The sequence below is a fragment of the Cupressus sempervirens genome, chromosome 9 (assembly GCF_028749045.1).
Source record: "Cupressus sempervirens isolate cs-2001-9-10 chromosome 9, ASM2874904v1, whole genome shotgun sequence".
Classification (NCBI taxonomy): Eukaryota; Viridiplantae; Streptophyta; class Pinopsida; order Cupressales; family Cupressaceae; genus Cupressus; species Cupressus sempervirens.
In genome coordinates, this window is record NC_143126.1 from 146,875,411 (window position 1) to 146,889,508 (window position 14,098).

Below are 14,098 nucleotides of genomic sequence, written 5' to 3' on the forward strand. Positions count from 1 at the left end.
TGAAAATAAATGTGAAAATTAATTTTCTCGTCTTTTTCCTATTCAATGATCTTTTAAATAATTAGCATTTATTACATTGAAATTATATAACATTTTTAAAACATTCAAAATTTATTTTTATGCTATTGGCTGCTTGACAAGTCAAATTAAAAAATTGACATCTCAATGATTACATTACTTGAGACTATTAGCATTTGAGATGGTGCATATAGATCTTTTAGACTATTTAACACTTGATACATGTGCATATAAGTTGTCCCCTATCCACTGCCCTTGAGAAAAGAAGTTGTTATTGACTTTTCATACCTCATCAATTATCTCTTGCACTTCGATATAATTACTAATTTATTATCTTAAACACCCAAACAATCTAATCATTATTAAAATAATATTCTTGAACTATAAAATGATAAAAGACATCATATTGTATCTCTCTAAAAGCTAGCTTCCTATATCCGCAGTTGTGCTTGTTCTCCAATGTAACCTCACAGCTTGAACTTTAAGATCAGTACTTGAGCTTCTTTGGAACAGCCACTCATTCGTCGTATTACAAATCACCATTTTTGAACAATGTATGCAGGATGAGATGTCAAGGAGTTTTATTAGCTATTTAAGAATGCGTTTGGAGGATAACAATGCTTTCAAGCTTGGAGTTTACATCTCTAATTTCACTGATACAAATCCAGCCATTCCAGATTGGGTTCTTCCTCCTCCACAACCTGAATTTTAAGATTCGTCCTGGAGCTCCTTTTGAACAGCCACTCATTCCTCTTATCACAAATCACCCTTTTAAGGGATGGCAGTTCGGCTACTGCTTCAAGAGTTGCCTTTAATTCACTGCGTCCCTGCTTTGTCACCTTCAAACCCATGCACGATGAGATGTCCAGGCATTCCAATTTTCGTAGACCGGAGATTGAAGGAGGCAGAGATTCCAGGACTAGAGATTCACACAATCTTATTTCCTTAAGTGATTTAAGCTTATCCAGCTCATCAGGTAGCTTTGCAAGGCAATGGCAATGAGTTACTGACAATGTTTTCAGGGAAACTGAAGAACAGAGTCCTGCTGGCAACTCTTCAAGATCAATGCAGTAGTCCACATTAATTTCTGAAAGCCCAGGAAAGTTGAAAATAGTATGCTTGCCAAGCCCTGCACATAAAAGCAGAGACATTTTCTCCAAGCTCTTTAAACCTTTGCAGTCCTCATTTAGAGGAGGAACTATCAGCCTTTCAAGATACAAAGATTTAAGCTGAGTAGGTCCTTGGAAACCACCCAGTCCACAAAGCTTGGCTGGTTTTGAATTATCGTTATGGATTATCAGAACTTTGAGCCTTTTCATGGTGTCCAAGAATGTAGGAATGCAATATTCAGTTGCACTGAAATATAAAACCAAAGCTTCTGCCACAGGAAAATCCATTTTAGGCCATTCTGTGTCTTTCATTGCCCCTGTATATTTCCAACAATGATGGAAGTCAAGTATACGATATGAAAAGTTTTGTTTTGAAAAATCTGCGCAATAAGTTAAGAATATATTGCAGCAGGGAGCAATATGACAGACATACTTGGAATCATGACAATAAAGACCCGCTGTAGCAGTTACCTGTGTGGATAGAAACAATCTGAGCTCTAGATAAACGGTCCCCGTCTGCTTGCCACTCGTGAGGGAGTTGAGATTGCCTTTGAGGCATAAAGAGCCTGCCAAAATGAGCCTCATTGTCCTGTTCCGCCAAAAACAGGGCCAATTCTCTCATTACATCATGTTGGGAAACAGAATATTCGTCCATGCAGGCATCTGTGCTTTCTGGAGCCCTGGAAAACATGTTGTTGTATCAAAACCGGGGAAACTTAGAAGGAATATGGTGTGCCTTGGAGACAAAACTTGTTTTTGAGATGTCAGCATGTTCCCATGCCTCTCAAGGTTCAGCAATAATTAACAAAAATAAAAAATCTTCTGTAATACTAATTACAATGTTTCTGGTTTTGGTTATGTTCAATCACATTCTATATCCCATCCGTCATGAAGACAAAGATTTTTTTTTGTTCCTTTACTGATAATAGAAAAATGTGATCCAAATTTTTGATAAAAATTTTAACACATCAATCAAATATATTGAATTTTTTTTTATAACAACATCAATCAACAGAATCCTAATTCTTAGAGTGGTTCTGAATTCAATTGTATCAATTTTTGCCATCACATTCTGTGATCCATCATCAGAATGTGATCCATCATCAGAATGAATCTTTCATTCTGATCATGGATCACAAAATGTGATCTGAAACATTGATGAAAAAAATTTGACACAATTGAATCCAGAAACACTCTATATATAGATTATGAAAATCTAAAATCCCCCATATGTGTTGTCAAGCATGAGCAAAACAATCAATATATAAAACAGTTGGGAATAAGTAGGAATGTTTCTTACCATGGATCCCTCTTCAAGTCCAACAGATTAAAAGCTTCAAATTTCCGTAAGAGAAGTAGAGCATCATCCCTTTTCATTCGACGGACATACGCCCAAATATCTAACAATACATTTGCAGGAATGGTGCGTCCTTTTGGGAATACAGCCAGATCCAGGAAACACTGCTTTTCACCAGGATTCAGCGCATTTATGCTTGTTTCCAAACGGTGAAGAAGGACGTTTATCTCATAATCCTGTGGAGCTTTGCCTGATGCAAGCGCATCGCTAGTAGATTTCCAAATAGAGTCTGGTTTACGATAGAGAGAGCTACCGATTACTTTAAGGGCTAATGGTAGACCATTACACTCTTCTACCATCTGCACATGAATACAAGTAACCATGAAGAATTCAGACCTGGAGAATAATATAGCTGATTAGAACAATTAGACAAAGAACAAGTGAGGCATTGTGAGTAGGAGGCTACCTTCATAGCCAACTCTTTATCACGATCAATTGGAATGGTGGTTTGGCCAAAGGCATGGCAGCAGAAAAGTGACAGAGCGTGCTCTTTTTGCAACAACGGTAGCTCGTAAACGCGTGCCTTGGGCCCTTCTGAAATGATGCCCCTATCTCTTGTTGTTACTACAGTGGTGAATTGCTCTCCTCCAAATAACAGTTTTTCCAGGTGGAATTTGGACCAAACGTCATCCAATACTACCAGAGTCGGTTTAGTTTTTGTTAACTTAATTTGGAATCCCAATTTGATATGTGCATCTTCCACATTTTTAAAATTAGGTGCAGGTCCCCCAATAATGTTTTTCCACATGATGTCAAGGATACTTAATAGATCTGGGCTTTCTGAAACCAAAATGTGCATAACTCTTTCCATAAAGTACTCTGCATTTGACATTCAAGAAATTTTTATAAGTTCTTTAAAAAAAAATTAAAAGTATAAATAGTGAACAAATAAATTAAATAGATACCATTAAATCTCTAATAAAAAAAATCCATATAGATCTTCAAAGATCTCATTTTTTTTAAAATACCCAATCAAAAAAAATTTCAAAACTGAATATGAAGATTATTTAGATCTAAAGAAAACATTTATGAAAAACAGAACAAATCAAACAGATGGTTTAGACTTTAAACATACAAGGCTGAAAGTATTAAACAGATGATTTAAACATCATACATAAAAAATAGTATAAAGTGAGTTACCTCTGATTTCATCGTCTTTACAAATGGCCATAGCAAGTGTTGATTTTCCTGCTCCACCCATGGCTGTAATTCCAACCACATTCATTCGCTCCTCCAACACAAACTTCTTCAATTCCATTATGTGATCATCAAAACCCACCAAATCGAGGATTGGCCTTTCGTCCTGCTGTGAAACCTTAGTATATTGTTGAACTTGTTCCACCCCTAATCGACTCATACATCCCATCTCTCCACCCACGTTTTCCAGGTGGGTAGATTGACAATCCTGCCCCTCAATTACAGTTTCCAGCTGGGTCGACTGAGATTTCTGCTGTGAAATCTGAGTCACCGTCTGAAACAAAATTTCGAGCTGTCGACCCTGCACTTAAAGTAAAGTGGCCACATCTCTGCTCAAGTTTTCCACTTGTGTGGAATTATGATTCTGCCCCTCGATTACAGTTTCCAGTTGTGTGGAATGATGATACTGGCCATCGATTACAGTTTCCAGTTGCGTGGACTGAACAGTCTGCCCGTTGATTACAGTTTCCATTTGGGCGGATAGAGAGATATGCGCTTGAATTTGGTGGAGTGCCAAGATGAAGGGATGTTCGATCCGAATAAAGTCATTAATATCCTTCTCCAGCTTCTTAACGCATTTTTCTAACCTGCAACTCCGGAAGCAAACGCAACTCGTTCGGCATTCGTCTATGAGCCGATTTCCCTCTATAATTTTGTCGTGGAATTGGTTGAATTTTTGCAGCGAGAAATTCGACGGCTTTTCGGGACCCTTCTCACATATCTTTTGGACGGCGGGCAACAAATTTTGCAGGGTTTCTTCCAATTCCTTACGAGCAGAACCTTTGAAAATTCTATATAGACGCATACCTCCTGTATAAGTCTGTTGAAAGACGACGCCCAATATAGCTCCTTCGATCAGACCACCAGCCATTGCGAAGCTGCTTTATGAAATTTGAAACAGCAGAGTGGAGATGGATAAAGTAAACGGATATGCTGTTAGCTATATAAACTATCTCATAATGGAGGAGAAGTCCGTGGAAAAAGTTCGGTGAGAATATTTAAAAAAATCAGTTCTCCGGATAGTTCGCCTGGGAAGATTGAAAAACAATGGTAGCGTAAGAATATTTAAAAAATTCAAAGATTAAGGACTGTGAGGAGCTTAGGCACGAGGATTTAAGAAAAAATGATAAGAATATTTTAAAAACATTTTAACACTGAGAGCTGATAGGAGTTAGCGAATGGAGCGAAGGGATTTGTTTTTTATTAAGAAAAGCAGCAAGAGAGTGTTGGTCTGTGGTACAAACAACTCACGCTAGATATTACTAAACAGAATTAACAGCACCTAATGCCATATCCAGGGTCACCAAGGATCTACAATATTGACTTACCTTTGTCAAAGACAAATGTCCGAGAATGACACAACTTGGGACAAGCCCCCATACAAGCTGTGAAACATAACCAAAAACAAGAACCAAGGACTTGGATGAGCCCTTTAAAACTTCTAGTGTACATCCAATCACAAGAAGACAAGAACCAGGAAGAATGAGGTCCTTTCATCACCATAACAATTGAACAACTAAACAAGGCAGCAACCTGCCTATCCTTTCTTCTCTATTAGAACCAGAGATCCATAACCATCTTGGCCCCTTTCTTAGGCCAACACTTTCAAAGATCTTCCACCACACAACAGTCTCCTTTCCCACCTCAATAGTGAAAGGGTCCCCCACAACAGAAACAGGGGGAGAGAAGATCAAAACATCGAGGTTAGGAAGGTGGAGCCACCAACCCCCCAACCTATCACAAGCAACAGCCTTGAAAATGTCCCCCTGCATAAGAGTCTCCAACAACTCACACTAGATCTCCACCTCAATAGAAGATAACTTCACCTCCATAGAAGCCATGCAAGGAGTGGCGACAAAAATCCAAGTCCACCACCTCTGTAACAAAATTTTACTCATAATGAGAGGACAATGGAGAGCCCTCCCAATAAGAAACCAAACATCAAGGTTAGGAAGATGGAACCACCAACCCCCCAACCTATCAAAAGTAGTAGCCTTGAGAATGTCCCCCTCAATAGGAGTCTCCTCCACAACCAGCAACTCGGACTAGATCTCCACCTCAATAGGAGATAGCTTCACCTCCATAGAAGCCATGCAAGAAGGAGTGGAGACAAACATCCAAGCCCACCACCTCTGTAACAACATTTTACTCATAACGAGAAGACAATGTAGAGCCTTCCCAACAAAAAACCAACCACCCACTAGTGGGGGAACCCAAGCTTGATCAACCAGCATAAAGGCACAAGAACCTAATGCTTGAAACCAGTAGTGCCCAAGAGAGACAAGTCGCATTAGCCTCCACAACCCAAGATTGCCCCAAAGATAGCAACTCATCATACCATCCAACATAGGGAGGGGGTGAGGAACCATCCCAACCCAATCTTTACCAGAATAAAAGTGAGGAGTACCATGCAGATAGCTAAACTCCCCACTAGAGCTTGGGAAGACACAGGATCCAAAAGACTTGATCCAAAAACTGTCGTTCCAAGGTAAGATGAACCAGGGAGAATGAGAGCCTTGGAACAAGCTTTGAAATCCAATACCCCTACCCTTGCCCATGTTACCATCACAACCAACTACGAATCTAGGGGAAAACCTCTCTCCCCATAGCTATCAAAGGGCAGAACCAACCTTCACAAAAATTAGACAACAGCCCTCAAAAGAAAGTTGCCCACAACAAAGAGCGACACCTTGGAGGAACCCGTCAACACTGTCACCAGCAGGAATGCTACCGAAGACCAGACCCCAATCTCTGCACATCCTTCTCAAACAATGAAGGCCACAACCAACATGAGTTCCAACCCAATGGAAAAAACTCCCAGCTGAACTGCACCACACAAGATCAAGATGATGTGTTTGAAAAGCCCAAACCCTTGCCTTCAAACCAACAAACAAAGAGCACTAGGACAACAAGACAGTCGGATCCAATAGGGAAAAGTCCACCAAAAGCTCGCAAAAACAAACTCCCTCACCACCAAGTGCATCATCATCTTCATCATCATCGTTATCTTCCCCCTCACCAATCTCAGACACCCCTGCAACACTCCCGCATCTACAGGAAACCCATCAATTTGAAATCTCCATACCCGCTCCCTTTCCCGCTCAATGCTGTTTTATTAGCAAAGGGATTTGTTATTTCCTATGAACCATCTCAATAATGGAGAAGAAGAGACCTGGAATTGTGCAGTATGAATTTAAAATAGCCACTTCGTTGTTAGTTGAATTTGTTATAAAATTTGCTCTTCAATTTTTTAGTTCAAATATGTTTTGTTTTTTTTTGACTTTTCAAAATAATTGAAGCTTATAATTAAAATAAGAATTTCGAGAGATTCAAAATAGAGTAGAACCATATTTATATTTAAGTAAAAGAAGGGTAAAAATTTTATTGAATACCAAAGAGAGCAAAACAACACAAGAAACAAAGGGAACTATAGAGCTTTATCTTGGTCCACAAGTTGAACCAGCATCTAAGATAAATTAAGGGGAAGCATCCTATGAACAATAATATTCCAAGCTAGCCCTTGCTCAGAGGCCCATTTAGCCAGACAATCAGCCACACCATTACACTCACAAGGGATATGCATAAAAGACATAGAATCCAGAGAATCGCATAATTGAATTATCTGCTGAATAACCATATTTATATTAAATAAATTATATTTATAAGATTTTTTTAAGATTCAGAGACATAGGTGAGGAGAAAGTTGAAATGAGATGGCGAGACGTGTTAATTCCAATGGTTTTGAGTTTATGGACCAAGTCAAGAGATGATTTTTTATTTCATTTTATTTTATTAATTGGAAAACTAGAATGAATCATAAATAAAATAAAAGAATAGCAAATAGGCTCTCGGTTAAGAAAGAAAATCAGTCAGTTAGTCAAATCAATACTATAAAGCAACAAAATGTTGTCTTCACAAGTTGTAGCTAAAGCATTATAAAGATACAATGACACATTACAAAAATCTAATGGAACTAACATTATATAATGATCTTTTTGGTCATGAATAACAACATCAAGCATTGAACTTTAATAGTTGTTGCAAATGTTTGGAGCACATGGTGTCCTTTTCACGAAGTTGCAAATCTTGGTATTTGATGGCATCCAACAACGTATTAATTTTCACTTGTTCACTGGGTACACCCTACAATTGAGAGCACAAATGAACAATTTGAAAGATGATGTCGTAGTAAAACTTAAGCATTTGTGCTTCTTCATGAATAATTTGATTTGAAAAAATTTCCGAACATTGACTTTTCCATATGTGAATTAAAATAGTAGGCGACCACAATGTTACTAAGAAAGCCAAGCCCCAAAATAACTTGTTGCCAACTTATAACATGATCAAAACTAGCAAGAAGATATTTAAATACTACAACCTATTTTTCCTAGCCCAAGAGCAATCCCAAAAAATGTGTTTCAAACTTTTCATCTTTGACAAAACGGATAGTTAAGTGGTTGAACCTTCATAACTTTCAATCTTTAATCCATTAGTAATTTATTGTGCAAGAGTTTCCAAGTCAAAATCTAAGCATTAACCTTTGGTTTGGACTTCCAAACTTGAGCACTAAGTTCTCTTTAATTTACATTTACATTTCAAATCTAGTCTTGGATTTAATGACATAGTACAAGGAAGCTTCAAGTACACCTATTTTAGCGAGAGGTTAAAAAATGATATTTTGATTGCCATAACTAGTCCTCAAAAAGTTACAATGAAGTGAAGTGTAAATCTTCATCAATAGCTCAATAGACACCAAAGATAACAAAGTATTTATAACTATTGGTTAAAACAAAACCATCTTGTATAGTTTTCCAAGCTGCCCAATCTAGAATTTTAAAATCCCAAATGTCCTCAAATTATCATACACAATTTTTAAATAGATAAAATGCTTGTCTTGAAAATGTTATGAGCTAATATTTGGCCATGATACCAAACTAACTTGTTCCACCAAGTGCATGAAGATCCAAAGCTGAAATTATTTTGCAAGAAATTACATTTCCAATTTATACATTTACACACTTGTTGTTGGTTGTCCAAATAGATTGTGAAGTGAACATAGAAGCTCTAAACCCTAAAAAAAGAGGGCAAGGAAAGTCTTGTCTAACAAATTAACTGGCTTCCATTTGCCTTTGCAAGAAGCCATTAAGATATGATTATGAACCAAACTTTTTCATGGTTCATCCCACAATACTATCCTCATAATCCATTTTACTAATAAATAAACCCCTTGAGTTGGGTTAGTACCTATCTTATCCTCCTTTAGCTTTAGGTTGAATGCAATGTAATCATGAAGGCCATGAAGAGGATTTAAAACTAGTGGAACCAATCTAGTTGACCCATAAAATTTGCAAATTATTTTAATCAAATCACCATATCACTTATTAGGTGGCATCCAACAAGATAAGTAATATACATGCGAAGCTAGAAATATTTTGAAATGTCCCTTTTCTGATTTTACATGATATTTCCAACCTCTAATCAGATCTTTAAAATCAAACAGCTAATATCCCAAAGATCCACCAAATTCCTCAAGAAACCCCAAATCGGGTATGTTGAAAATAGTGCTAAAAGCTTTACAACTTCACAAATTATTAATGAATCTGAAAATGGAAATTTTTACAGAACTTTCAGCAGCATAACAGCCTACAAATTGACATTTCCAGATCCGTATAGCCTTTACACAAGAGCTCGAAAATGTAGGACCAAAACTATGCTCATCGGGCTCCCGAAATAGCACAAAATATGCCCGGAAACACCACAAGAACACTAATAATCTATCTCAGAAGTTTAATCACGTCCCAATATATATATTCAGCTCTATTTTAACAGCTTAAAGTATAAAATACAGCAGCAACCAAAACTGATATGAAATACTCAACCGGAAACACCAAACTCTTACAAAAATACACCCGGAAACTCACAAATCTGCACTGTTCAGCACAAAGGCAAACTCTGTATGAGTATGCACATGGAATGGCTTCAAACTCCCGTTCTTAGCCTTCCTGGAAACCTGCAAACTCCCGTTCTTGGGTCTCCCTGGAAACCTGCAAACTCCCGTTCTTGGGTCTCCTTCTCCACAGGTTTGGCAGCCTCTGAAGAATAACAAAGAATCAGCAAAAATCAAGTTCTGGAATACCATCCAAAATGCCTCCAAACCTCTTTAAAAGGGGCATAACTGTAACTCACATCCAAGAGAGGTTAATGAAACATATTTTAATAATTATTATCATTTATTAGTCCAACGGTTTCCAAAGATTAACTCCCTTTTTCCGAAACTTCACTTTCTTGGGCCTGCCTGTCTTAGCAAAGATTATTATTTTTAATTATTTGAAAAGGGGACATGACAAGTCCTCCCCTCCCAAACATTGCTTGTCCTCAAGCAATGGCTGAACAATAAACCAATCAATCCTCCTGGATCCCAAATGTAGTCATGAACTATACTACTACCAATTAACACAGACTCCTGCAAGATCCTCTGCAATATGACCAAGAGGAATCCATAATCAAACTGGCAATTATAGCTCAACCAAACTCCAAAATCACCATTACCATAGTCAAAAACCCATGAGACACAAACTCTTAGAATATCAAAACCCAAGTAAAGTGGACTACCAACATAGTAAATACCATCAATGCATTCCACTGGCCTATATGGAATGTACAATCCAACTCTGCAACAATGGTGAATGCTCTCAAATGAAACTATACCAAGTATGGAGAATCCACACACTGTACAACTCCTGCAGTCAACACAACTCTGTAGATCATTGGCCTCTGTCTCATAACCATAACTCCCATGCACCCCTAATGGTGAAAAGCCATCACAAGATAAACAACAAGAAATGGAACCCAAACCAAATTTTTCATGAACAAGTGATACAACCCACTGTGACTGATCACTAGCTAAGTCAAGAGAGGTCATAGCCAAAGGAGTAGAATCAATAACAACACTTGCTGAAGCATCACTCCAAAACTCCTGCTCTAAGTCATGTATTATCAAGCTATCAACTACAGAACCTGTCGCCATGTCGTGCCCATCACAACTCTCATCTCGAGGCATCAAACTATTCCATAACTGATGATAAGCACTAGGAACCAAAGTACATCTCTGTATCATAATCTCATCAACATGGTCATCAAAGGTAAATTGATGAGCGTACCTCATAGTGTAATGCCGATAGAATGCGCCAATCTCAGTTAGTGGCTCAGATTGTAATCCAGATGAAACTAATTGCAATTGATCATCAACCCTGTTGGAACTGACTACTACCTCCAAAGATATCACCAAGGGAGTAGTATTACTAGTAGGAACCATGCCAACTGTCGACTCACCAACATCACACATGACCTTTGATACATCTCTAGTCTCTGTGCCTTCAGTACTAGAGGCCACCACCCTGTCAGGCATACAATAATCTGCTACAATACCCAACTCAACTAAACCTGACTCTAGTGGGAATGAACCTGATATGCCAATGTTAGTATCAAGGATGGATGCATCCCCATCTCCACTATCTCTGACAATCTCAGCCATGGACATCCTCGAATCACCAAACACCATAGCTTGTGACTGTATAGAATCAGATAAAGACTGTAGTCGCTCTAACTCCATGGTCACCTTAGCCAAATGAAACTGCGACTCCTTGAGAGCCAACTGTGTACTCTCAAGAATCTCAGAAGTCACCTCAAGCTGCTCAGTAAGCTCACTCACCTCATCTTCCTTGGCCAACAATGCATCATATGTTGTACTGCCCCACTCCATAAGATAATCTCTGTCGGCTACCAACTGCATATAATTTTGTCTCAAAATCTGAATAGCCTCCCATAAAGAGTGGATCTCTATCAAGGAAAGATAACTTCCTCCCTGCTCATCACTAGTAGGAGAACCCCATCCATAAACAGCTAACAACTGACGAGCAGCATCGAAATGTTGGCAAGTGATAGCAATGTCTTGGTCACTAACTCTCAACTGATTAGACACATGATGGCACTGGCTTGACTGTCTCCTACAAACCTCCTTTGATGAACTGTCTAAAGTAGTATCCTCAAAGTTACTAGTCTCTAGAGTATTACCATCCATGTCTCGTGAATCAACTCTAAAGCTCATATCAACATAGAGAGTATCAAAAACTATAGCACTGCTGTCCAACTCCTCTGTACCCAAAGAAACTAAGTCTTCAAAATTGCCCACTACATCCTCCTGGATGTCATCAATGCCAATATGATCCTGAGACTCATCTGTACACACTACCAAATATGAAAGATCATCAACACATTCCAGCAAGTATGGTCGACTAGATATATGAACAAAGCCCAACACCGGTGTATAAAAACTAATACCAACATCAGACAAGATACTGGCACAAGAAAAGACAACACCGTGTAATCTGCTAATCAAATCCATGATAGCACCCAAACAAACACTGCTACCAAAAAGTGTTAAAGATCTCCAGTCAACTGAATCCCAAATGCCAATATAACAATCTCGAGTCCATATCCGTAAACTAGAATCAACTGGTAACTCAAGCAAACTCCTCACCTGAGTAATATGACCAATACCAACTAACTCCACATACCTGTCATGATGAGATAATGAAGTCACAATACTATCTGTGTTCACCTTCAGCTGGTTGGACAAATCATGTGAAGTACTACCAGCCTCAACCTCATCTGATGAAGCATCTAACTGTGCCTGGTACTCTTTCTCAGCAAGGTCATGAATGCTCAATGTCTGCTCATCTCTACCAGGTATCTCACCATCCTGCACAACAACATCCTCATAATCATCATCTGAACCCACTACACTGTAGTCACTGCCTGTTGTAACTATACCATCCTGAATACCTGTGGCATCACCCTTTGACAACCTGTAAACAATTGTCTCAATTTGAGTATCAAGTTGACCGTTACTATCAATCTGTGTAATATCCTTTCCCACCACCTCCTGTGGCAAAGTAGAATCTGAGACCTCTACCTGGCTATCAGCTAGTTTCTCAAACTCCTCATGCAAGTTCTTGGAAATTGTGTCATCTGTCCTGTGAGAAAATCTGCCAAATAGAAATCCAGTCAACTTATCCACCTTAGCTGGGTCAGATAACATGTCATTTATACGGTGGTGCTCAACCAACTGTTTAGACATGTCATGGCTTATTTTCATAAGTTTATCTCGAATGTCTAAATAACCATCCTTTCTACTATTTTGACTCTGGCTATCAATTGTCCAAGATCGTTCCCTCTGAGACTCTGTACTATACCTGTCCATTCTGGATAAAATAGAGTGTAACCCCAATAGGATATAACTTCTTCAAACACCAAGAACTAACATGCAAATGATTAGAAGTAGCATGCAACCATAGATTTGTACATGCAACTGATTAGAAGCAACATGCAACCACCAAATTATGACATGCAAGATCTGGGTAGTTGTCAAAACTGACATGCAAGATCTGGGTAGTTGTCAAAACTGACATGCAAACTTCTACAACCACCAAATTCACCAAGAACTAAAATGAAAATGATTAGAAGTAGCATGCAACCATAAATTTTGACATGCAGCTGATTAGAAGCAACATGCAATCATAAATTATGACATGCAAGATTTGGGTAGTTCTCAAAACTGAAATGCAAGATCTGGGTAGTTGTCAAAACTGACCTGCAAACTTCTACAAACCCTCAGGCTGGCAAGATCATGGCTCTGATACCACTGAAATGTCCCTTTTCTGATTTTACATGATATTTCCAACCTCTAATCAGATCTTTAAAATCAAACAGCTAATATCCCAAAGATCCACCAAATTCCTCAAGAAACCCCAAATCGGGTATGTTGAAAATAGTGCTAAAAGCTTTACAACTTCACAAATTATTAATGAATCTGAAAATGGAAATTTTTACAGAACTTTCAGCAGCATAACAGCCTACAAATTGACATTTCCAGATCCGTATAGCCTTTACACAAGAGCTCGAAAATGTAGGACCAAAACTATGCTCATCGGGCTCCCGAAATAGCACAAAATATGCCCGGAAACACCACAAGAACACTAATAATCTATCTCAGAAGTTTAATCACGTCCCAATATATATATTCAGCTCTATTTTAACAGCTTAAAGTATAAAATACAGCAGCAACCAAAACTGATATGAAATACTCAACCGGAAACACCAAACTCTTACAAAAATACACCCGGAAACTCACAAATCTGCACTGTTCAGCACAAAGGCAAACTCTGTATGAGTATGCACATGGAATGGCTTCAAACTCCCGTTCTTAGCCTTCCTGGAAACCTGCAAACTCCCGTTCTTGGGTCTCCCTGGAAACCTGCAAACTCCCGTTCTTGGGTCTCCTTCTCCACAGGTTTGGCAGCCTCTGAAGAATAACAAAGAATCAGCAAAAATCAAGTTCTGGAATACCATCCAAAAT

At 38.5% G+C, this 14,098-nt stretch overlaps 1 pseudogene across 1 annotated transcript; it reads right to left on the minus strand.

Annotated features, from left to right (window-relative positions):
* Nucleotides 1–493: 493 nt before the first annotated feature.
* LOC149537938 (putative disease resistance protein At5g47280) lies at nucleotides 494–4,705 on the minus strand (annotated as a pseudogene). Its single transcript, XR_016356506.1, has 5 exons — nucleotides 3,625–4,705; nucleotides 2,891–3,303; nucleotides 2,428–2,783; nucleotides 1,599–1,807; nucleotides 494–1,444 (listed from the first exon to the last, which is right to left on the minus strand). The product of XR_016356506.1 is annotated as a putative disease resistance protein At5g47280 (transcript).
* Between the last annotated feature and the right edge of the window lie 9,393 nt (nucleotides 4,706–14,098).